Source organism: Anser brachyrhynchus (genome assembly GCF_964034855.1).
Source record: "Anser brachyrhynchus genome assembly, chromosome: 12".
NCBI classification, from domain to species: domain Eukaryota; kingdom Metazoa; phylum Chordata; class Aves; order Anseriformes; family Anatidae; genus Anser; species Anser brachyrhynchus.
The window spans coordinates 22,315,271-22,334,148 of NC_137707.1; the positions used below are offsets into that span (position 1 = coordinate 22,315,271).

General features: G+C 46.9%; 2 long non-coding RNA genes across 2 annotated transcripts in view; one reads left to right on the top strand and one right to left on the bottom strand.

Moving 5' to 3' along the window:
* LOC308176322 overlaps positions 1-18,549 on the top strand; it is a 54,911-nt gene extending 36,362 nt beyond the window's left edge. The window contains exon 4 of the long non-coding RNA XR_013938228.1: positions 17,164-18,549. This is a non-coding gene — a long non-coding RNA (uncharacterized lncRNA). The remainder of the gene's footprint in view (positions 1-17,163) is intronic.
* On the bottom strand, positions 183-17,746 carry LOC308176323. Its single transcript, XR_013938229.1, has 2 exons — positions 17,632-17,746; positions 183-10,941 (listed from the first exon to the last, which is right to left on the bottom strand). It is a non-coding gene; the product is annotated as an uncharacterized lncRNA (long non-coding RNA).
* Positions 18,550-18,878: the final 329 nt, after the last annotated feature.

Consider the following 18,878-nt stretch of genomic DNA (forward strand, 5'->3'; position numbering starts at 1 on the left):
GTAACGATTACATTGTAAATTTGGTCGTCGCCTAGGAGAGTTCCTGGTTGTCCTAGTTCTGCGCGGATTAATAGGCTGAGTGTGGTGCCGACTATTCCTGCTCATGCCCCGAAGATGAGGTACAGGGTGCCAATATCCTTATGGTTAGTGGAAAATAGTCATCGGTTGATGAAGGTGACGGGTAAGATGGCTGAGTGTTGAAGCGTTAGGCTGTAGTCCTTTTTACAGAGGTTTAATTCCTCTTCTTATCGGCTCTGTAGTGAAATTCATGTTGAGTTGCAAGCTCATCGATGCGCACTAGGGTGCGTCAGGGTCTTTGTAGGCAGAAGCCAATTGGTTTAGGCATTTAGCTGTTAACTAGAGTTTTGTGGGATCGAAGCCCATCTGTCTAGGGAGGCTTTAGCTTAATTAAAGCGTCTGACTTGCATTCAGAAGATACAGGTTAATATTCTGTAAGTCTTAATGTGCAGAAACTAAGAGGGTTTAACTCTTATTTAAGGCTTTGAAGGCCTTCGGTTTGGGGTGTTATCCTAAGTTTCTAGACAATGGCATGTATTATTGGGGACAGGGGAAGTAAGAGGATTGATAGTGAGGCAAGGACCGCAGTAGGTGTGCTTGGGGCTTTGCTAGTGTATCATTGTTTTATGTGGTTAGAGGAGTTGGGGGGAAGGGTAATTGTTGAGTGGTATGCGAGGCGTAGGTAGAAGAAGAGGCTGAGCAGTGATAGCATGGCAATTGCCATGGCTGCTGGTGTTATTTCCTGTTTAGTTAGTTCTTGGATGATAAGTCACTTTGGTATAAAGCCTGTTAATGGGGGGAGGCCTGCTAGGGATAAAAGTACTAGTATTAGGGTGGCGTTTAGCACTGGGGTTTTTGTTCATGAGGTTGTGATCATGGATAGGTTAAGGGCTTTGATTTTGTTAAGGGCTAGGAATACGGCTGATGTTATGATTGTGTATAGGTAGAAGGTAAGTAAGGCCAATTTGGGGCTGTAAACTAGGATGATGGCGATTCAGCCTAAGTGGGAGATGGACGAGAAGGCTAGGATTTTGCGTGTTTGTGTTTGGTTCAGTCCTATTCAGCCTCCTAGTGCTGTTGAGGCTAGGGCCATGGCGGTGAGTAGAGCTGGGTCGAGGGATTTGGATGTTAGTAGGAGCAGGGTTAGTGGGGGGAATTTTATGAGGGTCGAGAGTAGCAGGGCTGTTATTAGTGGCGATCCTTGTAGTACTTCTGGGAATCAGAAGTGAAATGGCACTAGGCCCAGTTTAATAGCGATTGCTGCTGTCAGTAGTAGACAGGAGGTTGGGTGGTTTATTTGTGTGATGTCTCATTGGCCGGTGACTCAGGCATTGGTTATGCTAGAGAATAGGACCAGGGCGGAAGCAGCTGCTTGGGTTAGGAAGTATTTCGTTGCGGCTTCTACTGCTCGTGGGTGGTGGGATTTGGCAATTAGGGGAATGATGGCTAGTGCGTTGATCTCCAGTCCTGTCCAGGCCAGAACTCAGTGGTTGCTGGAAATTGTGATTGTGGTGCCCAAGATGAGGCTGAAGGTTATGATTGGGGTCGCGTAAGGGTTCATTAGTAGAGGAGGGGGTTAAACCATCATTTTCGGGGTATGGGCCCGATAGCTTGATTAGCTGACTCTACTAGAAAATAATATAAGGGAAGTATGGAGAATTTTGATTTCTCTTGTGTGGGTTCAATTCCTACTTTTCTAAGGTCAACAGGAAATGAGAGGGCTGTTATACCTCTATGTTCACTTTATCATAGTGACCCTTTGTAGTTCAGGCACATTTCCTTATGTAAGGAGGTAGGCCTGCATAGCAGATAGGTATGCTGATGTGTCAGAGGCACAGAGCTAGTGTGAGGGGTAGGAAGTTTTTTCATAGTAGGTGCATTAGTTGGTCATATCGGAATCGTGGGTATGAAGCTCGGACCCATAAGAAACCAGAAGATAGTAGGAGGACTTTTGTGGCTAGGATGACGGGGAATAGTTCTGTGGGTGGCCCTAGGGCGCTTGGGTTTAGGAATATGATGGCTGTAAGTGTATTTATTAGCATAATGTTCGCATATTCAGCTAGGAAGAATAAGGCGAAGGGTCCTGCGGCGTATTCAACGTTAAACCCTGAGACTAGCTCAGATTCACCCTCTGTGAGGTCAAAAGGAGCTCGGTTTGTCTCTGCTAGGGTGGATACGTATCATATTATTGCTAGGGGTCATGAGGAGAAAATGAAGTATAGAGGCTCCTGTGCGACGGCAAAGGAGCTGAGTGTGTAGCTTCCGCTTAGTATGATTATTGATAGCAGGATTATGGCCAGTGTCACTTCGTATGAAATGGTCTGTGCTACTGCCCGTAGGGCTCCGATTAGTGCGTATTTTGAGTTCGAGGCTCAGCCTGATCATAGGACTGAGTAGACGGCTAGGCTTGACATGGCTATTAGGAAGAGAACTCCGAGGTTTAGATCTGCTAGGGGAAATGGGAGTGGTAGTGGTGCTCAAGTGGTGAGGGCTAGGACAAGGGCTAGTATTGGTATCAGAATGAATAGAAGTGGGGAAGAGGTAGAGGGTCGGATGGGCTCTTTGGTAAATAGTTTCAGTCCGTCCGCAAATGGTTGAAGTAGGCCAAAAGGCCCGACAACGTTAGGGCCTTTGCGGGATTGTATGTAGCTTAGGATTTTCCGTTCTACTAGGGTTAGGAAGGCTACGGCAATCAGGATTGGGATGATGTATAGGAGGGATATAACGAGGCAGCTTAGTGTTGTTATTTGAATCATGGGTGAAGCTAGGGAGAGGATTTGAACCTCTGGGGAAAGGGCTTAAGCCTTCTGCACTTGCCGGGCTCTGCCACTCTAGCTGGTCCTTTTCTAGGATTGAAAGTGGTGGGGGAAGGCCCTCTTCACGGTTTAGTTGGTTTCACTGCTTAGAGGGGGGGGGCGTGCTTGTGGTATTGGCCCCACTTTCCCGGTCCTTTCGTACTGGGGAGAGTGTGTCATAGATAGAAACCGACCTGGATTGCTCCGGTCTGAACTCAGATCACGTAGGACTGTTAATCGTTGAACAAACGAACCCTTAATAGCGGCTGCACCATTAGGATGTCCTGATCCAACATCGAGGTCGTAAACCCCCCTGTCGATATGGGCTCTTGAGGGGGATTGCGCTGTTATCCCTGGGGTAGCTTGGTCCATTAATCAATTATATTGGGTCTGGTCACTGTTAGCACTTTGAGGGGTAGCTCTAGGTAAAGAGGTATGGTCTTGTTTTTGGAGGATTTGTTCTCCTCCAAGGTCGCCCCAACCGAAAAATATCGACCAGGCTCTGCGATGGTAGTGGCCCCAGTGGGGTTGATTGAGGATTCGCGGTGGTCGTTGATTTTTAAGTTCCACAGGGTCTTCTCGTCTTATGTTCACATCCCCGCTTTTGCACGGGGAGATCAATTTCACTGATTATCTGTGAGAGACAGTTAAGACCTCGTTTAGCCATTCATACAAGTCTCGATTTATGGGACAATTGATTGCGCTACCTTTGCACGGTTAGGATACCGCGGCCGTTAAACCTAAGTCACCGGGCAGGCATCACCTTCAATACTTGTTTAATTTGCTGAAGGCTATGTTTTTGGTAAACAGTCGGGCCTTATTAATTTGCCGAGTTCCTTTCACAGATTTTAATCGCTCTTATAGGCGCTCCTGAGTCGGGTTAACAGGGTTAGTTAATACGTGGTCTTGTAGGGGTTTTTGTATCTGTCTAGGTCTGTTAATAATGTTTCTATGTAAGCTTGCGCCGTTAGAGGGGTGTGGCCCTGAGTTACTTATTTTAGCATTAATTCTCCTATATTCATAGGTTGACCTGTTTGTGATAAGGGAATCATCTTATTTTGGTATTTTTAGGTGGTGGAGCTTTGACGCACTCTTTTTTGATGGCTGCTTTAGGGCCCACGGTAGGATCAGTAGTAAGAATTATCCGCTAGTCGAGGTTGTGTCCTTTTTTAATGGAGCTGTCCCTCCATTAAATAGCTCTTAATCATCTCATTAGGGTTCAGGATGTCCGGTAGGGAGGATTAAGGGGGAACTTAGATTCGTTTCACAGGTAACCAGCTATCACCCAGCTCGGTTGGCTTTTCACCTCTACTGACAAGTCATCCCACTCTTTTGCAACAGAGACGGGTTCGCTCTCTTTAACTGCTTGAAAGTAGCTCGCTTGGGTTTCGGGGGGGCAAACTTTAGTTCACTTTGCTTGGTTGTTCTCGCTAAACCATGATGCAAAAGGTACAAGGGTTGATCTTTGCTGTCTGTCGCTTTGATTGTTTCACTGCTATTTCATCTTTCCCTTACGGTACTGGGGTCTCTATCGCGTCTAAGTGTCTTTTCTATCGCCTATACTAAGACTGTAAAATGCTTTAGTTTAATTAGTTTAGTAAATTCTTTAGTTTTGGTGTACTATTTGTGTGGTTGAGCTAGAGGGGGGGCTTCAAGACGATCCGGTCTAGTAGATATCTTTCAGGTGTAAGCTGAGTGCTTTGGTGTTATAGCTACATCTTGATATTCTAAGTACACCTTCCGGTACACTTACCTTGTTACGACTTACCTCATCTTCAGCGTATTTATGGTATTAGTTATGTGGGATGTGGCTTTTGAGGAGGGTGACGGGCGGTATGTACGTGCCCCAGGGCCGGCTTAAAGTAGGCTCTATTGTCCCACTTTACTGCTAAATCCGCCTTCCAGAAGTGGTTTCACGCTTCTTTCCGTGTGCCCTATGAATAGGGAATGTAGCCCATTTCTTCCACTCCATAGGCTATACCTTGACCTGTCTTATTAGCGGGGTGCTATTGTGTCCACTGTTGTGCTCTCATTCGAGGTGGGCTGGCGACGGCGGTATGTAGGCTGTGTTGGCAAGGGGTGGTTGGGTTAATCGGGGATTATCGATTGTAGAACAGGCTCCTCTAGGTGGGTTTGGGGCACCGCCAAGTCCTTAGAGTTTTAAGCGTTTGTGCTCGTAGTTCTCTGGCGGATACTTCGGTAAAGTAAGTATCAAGATTTAGGGCCAGGCATAGTGGGGTATCTAATCCCAGTTTGGGCCCTGGCTTTCGTGGGTTTAAATCAGTCGTTAGTTCCTAAGATCATCTTAATGGTGTGTTTAGGTGCATCTTGGGCTTATGACAGCTCAGTTGCATTTTGATCTTAGTTAGCTAGGATAGGCATTTTACCACTCTTTACGCCGTGTCAATAGGACGGTTGATTTGGGTTTCTTGTATGACTGCGGTGGCTGGCACAAGATTTACCAACCCTTGAAGTTAGGCTGTTGCTATAACTAAGTCAAGTTTGCACTCATTGCTTAATGTTAATTACTGCTGAATACCCGTGGGGGCGTGGCTTAGCGAGGCGTCTTGGGCTACTACTTGGGTGTGCCTGATACCCGCTCCTCAAGGCCTGTATGGGGGTAGGTGGTTGAGGGCGTTTACACTGGGGCGCGGATACTTGCATGTATATATTTAGCAAAAACCAACCGTAAGGTTAGGACTAAGTCTTTTGTCCGCAGGCATGTTTTATGCCATCTTGGCAACTTCAGTGCCATGCTTTGTGTTAAGCTATGTGGACGGGGGTGTGGTTAGCTGATAGTTGAGTGGTGAGTGAGAGTGAAGTATATGAAATTATTGCTTGTGTTTACTATTTTTAGTACTGGAGTTTCTCTAATAAGTTTAAGTTATTTTGTATGTGTTTGTGTGTATATATACATCGTTCCGATGATGTCATGGAAGGGATGATTAATGGAGTTTTAGAGGTAGTTTGCTGGGATTGGGCGATGAAGGTTTATGCTACATGGTGGTTAGCGAAAGTTTACTGGTTTAGTTTGTGAAGCGCAGGGGTTGCGCTTAATGATTTGTTGTTTTGTGCTATGTCCAACGAGCATTCATCCAATAGCCCCATTTAACCCGGAGGGTGGAGGTAACATTAACTGAATGTGGTCAAAGTGCATCAGTGTCAGGATGATTCCCCATATACGCCAACCGTCTCATCGAGGGACCCTTGAAATATAGGATAGGCCGTGAGGCAGGTGTGTCCAGGCTTAGATTGTGGGACCCCCGAGATCACTGGGAATAGCCACCTGTGAGGTAACCCCGGAAAAAATAAGAGGAACCAGAGGCGCCAGAAAGCTGGAACATGCCGCGATTACGCATTGAGAAGGTGAAAGTACTCACAGATGCCACTTTGAAGGGCAAGGAGGGGTGAGTGAACCCAATGGATGGCCCTGACCGAGGAACCAGAGGCGCAAAAATGTGAGGAGGGCGAGGGGTTTAGGGGGAACGTATGGGCCTGAAGCTAGTCATACCGGACATTATGTGCAACGGGTTGCTGATTTCACGTGAGGAGTACGATTAATAAATCCGTCTGATACGAACTGCATGAGATATGTGGTGGAGAGTTGTTGTTGGAGCATGTCCTGTGAGCATTCATTAAAATGGGGTCTTGTTATGCACTTGAGTGGAGTTGTATTGGGTGTTGTGGGGTATGGTCCTAGAACATTCATGCCGGGTGGTTTGGTAGGAGTGTGTTTAAGGGTTTAATGGCCGTGTACATGTATGGGTTTAGCACCTGCTTATAAGATAGTCCGTATATAATGTATATTACTGGTACTATAGTATGTATGTATATGGGGTATATAAATTTATGCACGAATATGCATAACCAAATACCCCCGCCTCGGGGGGGGAGGGGGGGGGGGTTAAGCATAATGGCATAGATGGGGTAGAATTATTGGGGGCTTGCGGTTAGTTCCTGTAGTTGAGAACAATGGCGGCTTTTCGAGCCGCAGGCCTCGGGTAGTGTCCGGGCAGGAATAATGACTTATTTTATGTTTTTTTTAGGGATTTGCTTTGCGGTGGGTGTTTTGGGTGTGGCGTCGAATCCTTCGCCGTATTATGGGGTTGTTGGTTTGGTGTTAGCGTCTGTGGCGGGGTGCGGGTGGTTGCTGGGCCTTGGGGTTTCGTTCGTGGCTTTAGTGCTGTTTATGGTGTATTTGGGGGGTATGCTGGTGGTGTTTGTTTATTCAGTAGCTTTAGCAGCGGAGCCTTTCCCTGGGGCTTGGGGGGATTGACGGGTGATTGGATGTGCAGTAGCGTTTGTGGCAATTGTTTTTGGGGGGTTGGTGTTTGGGGGGTTTATGGGGGCTTGGAAGTTCGGGGTTTCTACTGTGAATAATGTTGGGGTGTTTGTTGTTCGGTCGGATTTTAGTGGAGTTTCCATGTTTTATTCACATGGGGCAGGGATGTTTTTAGTGGCGGGTTGGGGGCTGTTGTTGACTTTGTTTGTTGTATTGGAGCTTGTGCGGGGGTTGTCGCGGGGTGCTATTCGGGCGGTTTAGGGGTTAGGGTCAGAGAATAGTTTATTGAAAATGCCAGCTTTGGGAGCTGGAGATAAAGGTTTGAGTCCTTTTTTTCTGAGTTTGGGGTACTCTAAGAAGTGGTAAGTCTTCAATCTTTGGTTTACAAGACCAATGTTTTTATAAACTATTAGAGTATTTAGCAGTTGAGTATTTTGTTTTCTAGGGCGCTTGCGGCGGGGAGGAGAAATAGGGGGATAGTGAAGTAGGCGATTGAAGCGAGTTGGCCGATGATGATGAATGGGTGTTCGACGGGTTGGCTTCCTACTCATGTTAGGACGAGGAGGTCGGCGACTAGTACTCAGAATAGGAGCTGGGAGAGTGGTCGGAATGTTATTGCTCGTTGTTTTGATTTGTGCAGGAATGGGATTAGGAATAGGATCAGTACGGAGGCGGCCAGTGCTAATACGCCTCCTAGTTTATTTGGGATTGAACGTAGGATGGCGTAGGCGAATAGGAAGTATCATTCTGGCTTGATGTGTGGTGGGGTTACTAGTGGGTTTGCTGGGGTGAAGTTTTCTGGGTCTCCCAGGAGGTTAACCGCTCATGCTTCTTTCTTATGAGACGTTAGTAAACCAATTACATAGCCTTGTCAAGACTAAATCACAGGTAAAAATCCTGTACATCTCATGTGGCCAACCACTCCCAACTAGGATTCCAAGACGCCTCATCACCCATCATAGAAGAACTCGTTGAATTCCACGACCACGCCCTAATCGTTGCCCTAGCTATCTGCAGCCTAGTTCTCTACCTTTTAGCCCACATACTAACAGAAAAACTCTCGTCCAATGCTGTAGACGCCCAAGAAGTAGAGCTGATCTGGACAATCCTACCTGCTATCGTCCTGGTACTCCTCGCCCTCCCATCCCTACAAATCCTCTACATAATGGATGAAATCGACGAACCAGACCTCACCCTAAAAGCCATCGGCCACCAATGATACTGAAGCTACGAATACACAGACTTCAAAGACCTATCATTCGACTCCTACATAGTGCCCACCCCAGACTTACCCAACGGCCACTTCCGACTGCTAGAAGTTGACCACCGCGTAGTTATCCCAATAGAATCCCCCATCCGCGTGATCATTACTGCAGGAGACGTACTCCACTCCTGAGCAGTCCCAACGCTCGGAGTTAAAACAGACGCAATCCCAGGCCGACTAAACCAAACTTCATTCATTACCACCCGGCCTGGGATTTTTTACGGACAATGCTCAGAAATTTGCGGGGCTAATCACAGCTACATACCCATTGTAGTAGAATCAACCCCACTCCCACATTTCGAGGCCTGATCGTCCCTTCTATCATCATCCTAATCATTAAGAAGCTATGCAACAGCACTAGCCTTTTAAGCTAGCCAAAGAGGGACTTCCCCCTCCTTAATGATATGCCACAGCTTAACCCCGCACCATGATTTTCAATCATAATTATAACCTGATTAACCCTAGCACTCCTCATCCAACCAAAACTACTAGCCTTCACCACAACCAACCACAACCACCACAACCCCATCAAATAAGACCTCCCTCACTACCAAACCCACACCATGATCCTGACCATGAACCTAAGCTTCTTTGACCAATTTTCCAGCCCCAATCTATTTGGCATCCCCTTAATCCTACTATCCCTACTCTTCCCAGCCCTACTATTCCCGTCCCCAAACAACCGATGAATCAACAACCGCCTTTCTACTATCCAAACATGACTCCTTCACCTAATCACAAAACAACTAATAGTCCCACTCAACAAAAATGGCCACAAATGAGCCATAATATTTACATCCCTAATAATCATACTTCTTACAATCAACCTTCTAGGCCTCCTTCCATATACATTCACCCCAACCACCCAACTATCTATGAACATAGCCCTAGCCTTCCCACTATGGCTCGCCACACTACTAACAGTCATGTTTAACCATGTACGTGCCCCAGGGCCGGCTTAAAGTAGGCTCTATTGTCCCACTTTACTGCTAAATCCGCCTTCCAGAAGTGGTTTCACGCTTCTTTCCGTGTGCCCTATGAATAGGGAATGTAGCCCATTTCTTCCACTCCATAGGCTATACCTTGACCTGTCTTATTAGCGGGGTGCTATTGTGTCCACTGTTGTGCTCTCATTCGAGGTGGGCTGGCGACGGCGGTATGTAGGCTGTGTTGGCAAGGGGTGGTTGGGTTAATCGGGGATTATCGATTGTAGAACAGGCTCCTCTAGGTGGGTTTGGGGCACCGCCAAGTCCTTAGAGTTTTAAGCGTTTGTGCTCGTAGTTCTCTGGCGGATACTTCGGTAAAGTAAGTATCAAGATTTAGGGCCAGGCATAGTGGGGTATCTAATCCCAGTTTGGGCCCTGGCTTTCGTGGGTTTAAATCAGTCGTTAGTTCCTAAGATCATCTTAATGGTGTGTTTAGGTGCATCTTGGGCTTATGACAGCTCAGTTGCATTTTGATCTTAGTTAGCTAGGATAGGCATTTTACCACTCTTTACGCCGTGTCAATAGGACGGTTGATTTGGGTTTCTTGTATGACCGCGGTGGCTGGCACAAGATTTACCAACCCTTGAAGTTAGGCTGTTGCTATAACTAAGTCAAGTTTGCACTCATTGCTTAATGTTAATTACTGCTGAATACCCGTGGGGGCGTGGCTTAGCGAGGCGTCTTGGGCTACTACTTGGGTGTGCCTGATACCCGCTCCTCAAGGCCTGTATGGGGGTAGGTGGTCGAGGGCGTTTACACTGGGGCGCGGATACTTGCATGTATATATTTAGCAAAAACCAACCGTAAGGTTAGGACTAAGTCTTTTGTCCGCAGGCATGTTTTATGCCATCTTGGCAACTTCAGTGCCATGCTTTGTGTTAAGCTATGTGGACGGGGGTGTGGTTAGCTGATAGTTGAGTGGTGAGTGAGAGTGAAGTATATGAAATTATTGCTTGTGTTTACTATTTTTAGTACTGGAGTTTCTCTAAGTCCTAGGACTAGGAGGAAATGGTGTTTCATAGTGTGTAGGCGTCGGGATAGTCCGAGTATCGTCGGGGTATTCCTGCTAGGCCTAGGAAGTGCTGGGGGAAGAACGTTAGGTTTACTCCTGTAAATATTACCCCGAAGTGGGCTTTTGCTCATGTTTGGTGTAGGGTAAACCCAGTGAGTAGTGGGAATCAGTGAGTAAATCCTGCTAGAATGGCAAAGACGGCGCCTATGGATAGGACGTAGTGGAAGTGGGCAACTACGTAGTACGTGTCGTGCAGGGCGATGTCTAGGGAAGAGTTTGCAAGAACGATTCCTGTTAATCCTCCGATGGTAAATAGGAAGATAAATCCTAGAGCTCATAGTATTGGGGGGGGTCTCATTTGATTGTTCCTCCGTGCAGGGTGGCTAGTCAGCTAAATACTTTGATTCCGGTAGGGATGGCAATGATTATAGTGGCTGATGTAAAGTAGGCTCGGGTATCAACGTCTATTCCTACTGTAAACATGTGGTGAGCTCAGACGATGAATCCTAGGAAGCCGATGGATAGTATGGCTCAGACTATTCCCATGTAGCCGAAGGGCTCCTTTTTGCCTGAGTAGTACGTGACTACGTGTGAGATGATTCCGAACCCCGGTAGGATCAGAATATAGACTTCTGGGTGTCCGAAGAATCAGAATAGGTGTTGGTACAGGATTGGGTCTCCTCCTCCAGCGGGGTCGAAGAATGTGGTGTTTAGGTTTCGATCAGTTAGTAATATTGTAATACCGGCGGCGAGTACGGGGAGTGATAGAAGGAGTAGGATGGCGGTAATTAGTACGGATCAGACAAATAGTGTCCACTTCCACTACGTCCTATCCAAAGGCGCCGTCTTTGCCATTCTAGCAGGATTTACTCACTGATTCCCACTACTCACTGGGTTTACCCTACACCAAACATGAGCAAAAGCCCACTTCGGGGTAATATTTACAGGAGTAAACCTAACGTTCTTCCCCCAGCACTTCCTAGGCCTAGCAGGAATACCCCGACGATACTCGGACTATCCCGACGCCTACACACTATGAAACACCATTTCCTCCTAGTCCTAGGACTTAGAGAAACTCCAGTACTAAAAATAGTAAACACAAGCAATAATTTCATATACTTCACTCTCACTCACCACTCAACTATCAGCTAACCACACCCCCGTCCACATAGCTTAACACAAAGCATGGCACTGAAGTTGCCAAGATGGCATAAAACATGCCTGCGGACAAAAGACTTAGTCCTAACCTTACGGTTGGTTTTTGCTAAATATATACATGCAAGTATCCGCGCCCCAGTGTAAACGCCCTCGACCACCTACCCCCATACAGGCCTTGAGGAGCGGGTATCAGGCACACCCAAGTAGTAGCCCAAGACGCCTCGCTAAGCCACGCCCCCACGGGTATTCAGCAGTAATTAACATTAAGCAATGAGTGCAAACTTGACTTAGTTATAGCAACAGCCTAACTTCAAGGGTTGGTAAATCTTGTGCCAGCCACCGCGGTCATACAAGAAACCCAAATCAACCGTCCTATTGACACGGCGTAAAGAGTGGTAAAATGCCTATCCTAGCTAACTAAGATCAAAATGCAACTGAGCTGTCATAAGCCCAAGATGCACCTAAACACACCATTAAGATGATCTTAGGAACTAACGACTGATTTAAACCCACGAAAGCCAGGGCCCAAACTGGGATTAGATACCCCACTATGCCTGGCCCTAAATCTTGATACTTACTTTACCGAAGTATCCGCCAGAGAACTACGAGCACAAACGCTTAAAACTCTAAGGACTTGGCGGTGCCCCAAACCCACCTAGAGGAGCCTGTTCTACAATCGATAATCCCCGATTAACCCAACCACCCCTTGCCAACACAGCCTACATACCGCCGTCGCCAGCCCACCTCGAATGAGAGCACAACAGTGGACACAATAGCACCCCGCTAATAAGACAGGTCAAGGTATAGCCTATGGAGTGGAAGAAATGGGCTACATTCCCTATTCATAGGGCACACGGAAAGAAGCGTGAAACCACTTCTGGAAAGCGGATTTAGCAGTAAAGTGGGACAATAGAGCCTACTTTAAGCCGGCCCTGGGGCACGTACATACCGCCCGTCACCCTCCTCAAAAGCCACATCCCACATAACTAATACCATAAATACGCTGAAGATGAGGTAAGTCGTAACAAGGTAAGTGTCCCGGAAGGTGTACTTAGAATATCAAGACGTAGCTATAACACCAAAGCACTCAGCTTACACCTGAAAGATATCTACTAGACCGGATCGTCTTGAAGCCCCCCCTCTAGCTCAACCACACAAATAGTACACCAAAACTAAAGAATTTACTAAACTAATTAAACTAAAGCATTTTACAGTCTTAGTATAGGCGATAGAAAAGACACTTAGACGCGATAGAGACCCCAGTACCGTAAGGGAAAGATGAAATAGCAGTGAAACAATCAAAGCGACAGACAGCAAAGATCAACCCTTGTACCTTTTGCATCATGGTTTAGCGAGAACAACCAAGCAAAGTGAACTAAAGTTTGCCCCCCCGAAACCCAAGCGAGCTACTTTCAAGCAGTTAAAGAGAGCGAACCCGTCTCTGTTGCAAAAGAGTGGGATGACTTGTCAGTAGAGGTGAAAAGCCAACCGAGCTGGGTGATAGCTGGTTACCTGTGAAACGAATCTAAGTTCCCCCTTAATCCTCCCTACCGGACATCCTGAACCCTAATGAGATGATTAAGAGCTATTTAATGGAGGGACAGCTCCATTAAAAAAGGACACAACCTCGACTAGCGGATAATTCTTACTACTGATCCTACCGTGGGCCCTAAAGCAGCCATCAAAAAAGAGTGCGTCAAAGCTCCACCACCTAAAAATACCAAAATAAGATGATTCCCTTATCACAAACAGGTCAACCTATGAATATAGGAGAATTAATGCTAAAATAAGTAACTCAGGGCCACACCCCTCTAACGGCGCAAGCTTACATAGAAACATTATTAACAGACCTAGACAGATACAAAAACCCCTACAAGACCACGTATTAACTAACCCTGTTAACCCGACTCAGGAGCGCCTATAAGAGCGATTAAAATCTGTGAAAGGAACTCGGCAAATTAATAAGGCCCGACTGTTTACCAAAAACATAGCCTTCAGCAAATTAAACAAGTATTGAAGGTGATGCCTGCCCGGTGACTTAGGTTTAACGGCCGCGGTATCCTAACCGTGCAAAGGTAGCGCAATCAATTGTCCCATAAATCGAGACTTGTATGAATGGCTAAACGAGGTCTTAACTGTCTCTCACAGATAATCAGTGAAATTGATCTCCCCGTGCAAAAGCGGGGATGTGAACATAAGACGAGAAGACCCTGTGGAACTTAAAAATCAACGACCACCGCGAATCCTCAATCAACCCCACTGGGGCCACTACCATCGCAGAGCCTGGTCGATATTTTTCGGTTGGGGCGACCTTGGAGGAGAACAAATCCTCCAAAAACAAGACCATACCTCTTTACCTAGAGCTACCCCTCAAAGTGCTAACAGTGACCAGACCCAATATAATTGATTAATGGACCAAGCTACCCCAGGGATAACAGCGCAATCCCCCTCAAGAGCCCATATCGACAGGGGGGTTTACGACCTCGATGTTGGATCAGGACATCCTAATGGTGCAGCCGCTATTAAGGGTTCGTTTGTTCAACGATTAACAGTCCTACGTGATCTGAGTTCAGACCGGAGCAATCCAGGTCGGTTTCTATCTATGACACACTCTCCCCAGTACGAAAGGACCGGGAAAGTGGGGCCAATACCACAAGCACGCCCCCCCCCTCTAAGCAGTGAAACCAACTAAACCGTGAAGAGGGCCTTCCCCCACCACTTTCAATCCTAGAAAAGGACCAGCTAGAGTGGCAGAGCCCGGCAAGTGCAGAAGGCTTAAGCCCTTTCCCCAGAGGTTCAAATCCTCTCCCTAGCTTCACCCATGATTCAAATAACAACACTAAGCTGCCTCGTTATATCCCTCCTATACATCATCCCAATCCTGATTGCCGTAGCCTTCCTAACCCTAGTAGAACGGAAAATCCTAAGCTACATACAATCCCGCAAAGGCCCTAACGTTGTCGGGCCTTTTGGCCTACTTCAACCATTTGCGGACGGACTGAAACTATTTACCAAAGAGCCCATCCGACCCTCTACCTCTTCCCCACTTCTATTCATTCTGATACCAATACTAGCCCTTGTCCTAGCCCTCACCACTTGAGCACCACTACCACTCCCATTTCCCCTAGCAGATCTAAACCTCGGAGTTCTCTTCCTAATAGCCATGTCAAGCCTAGCCGTCTACTCAGTCCTATGATCAGGCTGAGCCTCGAACTCAAAATACGCACTAATCGGAGCCCTACGGGCAGTAGCACAGACCATTTCATACGAAGTGACACTGGCCATAATCCTGCTATCAATAATCATACTAAGCGGAAGCTACACACTCAGCTCCTTTGCCGTCGCACAGGAGCCTCTATACTTCATTTTCTCCTCATGACCCCTAGCAATAATATGATACGTATCCACCCTAGCAGAGACAAACCGAGCTCCTTTTGACCTCACAGAGGGTGAATCTGAGCTAGTCTCAGGGTTTAACGTTGAATACGCCGCAGGACCCTTCGCCTTATTCTTCCTAGCTGAATATGCGAACATTATGCTAATAAATACACTTACAGCCATCATATTCCTAAACCCAAGCGCCCTAGGGCCACCCACAGAACTATTCCCCGTCATCCTAGCCACAAAAGTCCTCCTACTATCTTCTGGTTTCTTATGGGTCCGAGCTTCATACCCACGATTCCGATATGACCAACTAATGCACCTACTATGAAAAAACTTCCTACCCCTCACACTAGCTCTGTGCCTCTGACACATCAGCATACCTATCTGCTATGCAGGCCTACCTCCTTACATAAGGAAATGTGCCTGAACTACAAAGGGTCACTATGATAAAGTGAACATAGAGGTATAACAGCCCTCTCATTTCCTGTTGACCTTAGAAAAGTAGGAATTGAACCCACACAAGAGAAATCAAAATTCTCCATACTTCCCTTATATTATTTTCTAGTAGAGTCAGCTAATCAAGCTATCGGGCCCATACCCCGAAAATGATGGTTTAACCCCCTCCTCTACTAATGAACCCTTACGCGACCCCAATCATAACCTTCAGCCTCATCTTGGGCACCACAATCACAATTTCCAGCAACCACTGAGTTCTGGCCTGGACAGGACTGGAGATCAACGCACTAGCCATCATTCCCCTAATTGCCAAATCCCACCACCCACGAGCAGTAGAAGCCGCAACGAAATACTTCCTAACCCAAGCAGCTGCTTCCGCCCTGGTCCTATTCTCTAGCATAACCAATGCCTGAGTCACCGGCCAATGAGACATCACACAAATAAACCACCCAACCTCCTGTCTACTACTGACAGCAGCAATCGCTATTAAACTGGGCCTAGTGCCATTTCACTTCTGATTCCCAGAAGTACTACAAGGATCGCCACTAATAACAGCCCTGCTACTCTCGACCCTCATAAAATTCCCCCCACTAACCCTGCTCCTACTAACATCCAAATCCCTCGACCCAGCTCTACTCACCGCCATGGCCCTAGCCTCAACAGCACTAGGAGGCTGAATAGGACTGAACCAAACACAAACACGCAAAATCCTAGCCTTCTCGTCCATCTCCCACTTAGGCTGAATCGCCATCATCCTAGTTTACAGCCCCAAATTGGCCTTACTTACCTTCTACCTATACACAATCATAACATCAGCCGTATTCCTAGCCCTTAACAAAATCAAAGCCCTTAACCTATCCATGATCACAACCTCATGAACAAAAACCCCAGTGCTAAACGCCACCCTAATACTAGTACTTTTATCCCTAGCAGGCCTCCCCCCATTAACAGGCTTTATACCAAAGTGACTTATCATCCAAGAACTAACTAAACAGGAAATAACACCAGCAGCCATGGCAATTGCCATGCTATCACTGCTCAGCCTCTTCTTCTACCTACGCCTCTCATACCACTCAACAATTACCCTTCCCCCCAACTCCTCTAACCACATAAAACAATGATACACTAGCAAAGCCCCAAGCACACCTACTGCGGTCCTTGCCTCACTATCAATCCTCTTACTTCCCCTGTCCCCAATAATACATGCCATTGTCTAGAAACTTAGGATAACACCCCAAACCGAAGGCCTTCAAAGCCTTAAATAAGAGTTAAACCCTCTTAGTTTCTGCACATTAAGACTTACAGAATATTAACCTGTATCTTCTGAATGCAAGTCAGACGCTTTAATTAAGCTAAAGCCTCCCTAGACAGATGGGCTTCGATCCCACAAAACTCTAGTTAACAGCTAAATGCCTAAACCAATTGGCTTCTGCCTACAAAGACCCTGACGCACCCTAGTGCGCATCGATGAGCTTGCAACTCAACATGAATTTCACTACAGAGCCGATAAGAAGAGGAATTAAACCTCTGTAAAAAGGACTACAGCCTAACGCTTCAACACTCAGCCATCTTACCCGTCACCTTCATCAACCGATGACTATTTTCCACTAACCATAAGGATATTGGCACCCTGTACCTCATCTTCGGGGCATGAGCAGGAATAGTCGGCACCGCACTCAGCCTATTAATCCGCGCAGAACTAGGACAACCAGGAACTCTCCTAGGCGACGACCAAATTTACAATGTAATCGTTACCGCTCACGCCTTTGTAATAATCTTCTTTATAGTCATACCCATCATGATCGGAGGATTCGGCAACTGATTAGGCCCCCTCATAATCGGTGCCCCCGACATAGCATTCCCGCGAATAAACAACATAAGCTTTTGACTCCTCCCCCCATCATTCCTCCTCCTACTAGCCTCATCCACTGTAGAAGCTGGCGCCGGCACAGGCTGAACTGTCTACCCTCCCCTAGCAGGTGACCTTGCCCACGCCGGAGCTTCAGTAGACCTGGCTATCTTCTCACTCCACTTAGCCGGTATCTCCTCCATCCTTGGGGCCATCAACTTTATCACCACAGCCATCAACATAAAACCCCCCGCACTCTCACAATACCAAACCCCACTATTTGTCTGATCCGTACTAATTACCGCCATCCTACTCCTTCTATCACTCCCCGTACTCGCCGCCGGTATTACAATATTACTAACTGATCGAAACCTAAACACCACATTCTTCGACCCCGCTGGAGGAGGAGACCCAATCCTGTACCAACACCTATTCTGATTCTTCGGACACCCAGAAGTCTATATTCTGATCCTACCGGGGTTTGGAATCATCTCACACGTAGTCACGTACTACTCAGGCAAAAAGGAGCCCTTCGGCTACATGGGAATAGTCTGAGCCATACTATCCATCGGCTTCCTAGGATTCATCGTCTGAGCTCACCACATGTTTACAGTAGGAATAGACGTTGATACCCGAGCCTACTTTACATCAGCCACTATAATCATTGCCATCCCTACCGGAATCAAAGTATTTAGCTGACTAGCCACCCTGCACGGAGGAACAATCAAATGAGACCCCCCCAATACTATGAGCTCTAGGATTTATCTTCCTATTTACCATCGGAGGATTAACAGGAATCGTTCTTGCAAACTCTTCCCTAGACATCGCCCTGCACGACACGTACTACGTAGTTGCCCACTTCCACTACGTCCTATCCATAGGCGCCGTCTTTGCCATTCTAGCAGGATTTACTCACTGATTCCCACTACTCACTGGGTTTACCCTACACCAAACATGAGCAAAAGCCCACTTCGGGGTAATATTTACAGGAGTAAACCTAACGTTCTTCCCCCAGCACTTCCTAGGCCTAGCAGGAATACCCCGACGATACTCGGACTATCCCGACGCCTACACACTATGAAACACCATTTCCTCCATCGGCTCCCTAATCTCAATAGTAGCCGTAATCATACTAATATTCATCATCTGAGAAGCCTTTTCGGCCAAACGAAAAGTCCTACAACCAGAACTAACTACCACAAACGTTGAATGAATCCACGGCTGCCCTCCCCCATACCATACTTTCGAGGAACCGGCCTTCGTCCAAGTACAAGAAAGGAAGGAATCGAACCCTCACATGCTGGTTTCAAGCCAACTGCATTAACCGCTCATGCTTCTTTCTTATGAGACGTTAGTAAACCAATTACATAGCCTTGTCAAGACTAAATCACAGGTAAAAATCCTGTACATCTCATGTGGCCAACCACTCCCAACTAGGATTCCAAGACGCCTCATCACCCATCATAGAAGAACTCGTTGAATTCCACGACCACGCCCTAATCGTTGCCCTAGCTATCTGCAGCCTAGTTCTCTACCTTTTAGCCCACATACTAACAGAAAAACTCTCGTCCAATGCTGTAGACGCCCAAGAAGTAGAGCTGATCTGGACAATCCTACCTGCTATCGTCCTGGTACTCCTCGCCCTCCCATCCCTACAAATCCTCTACATAATGG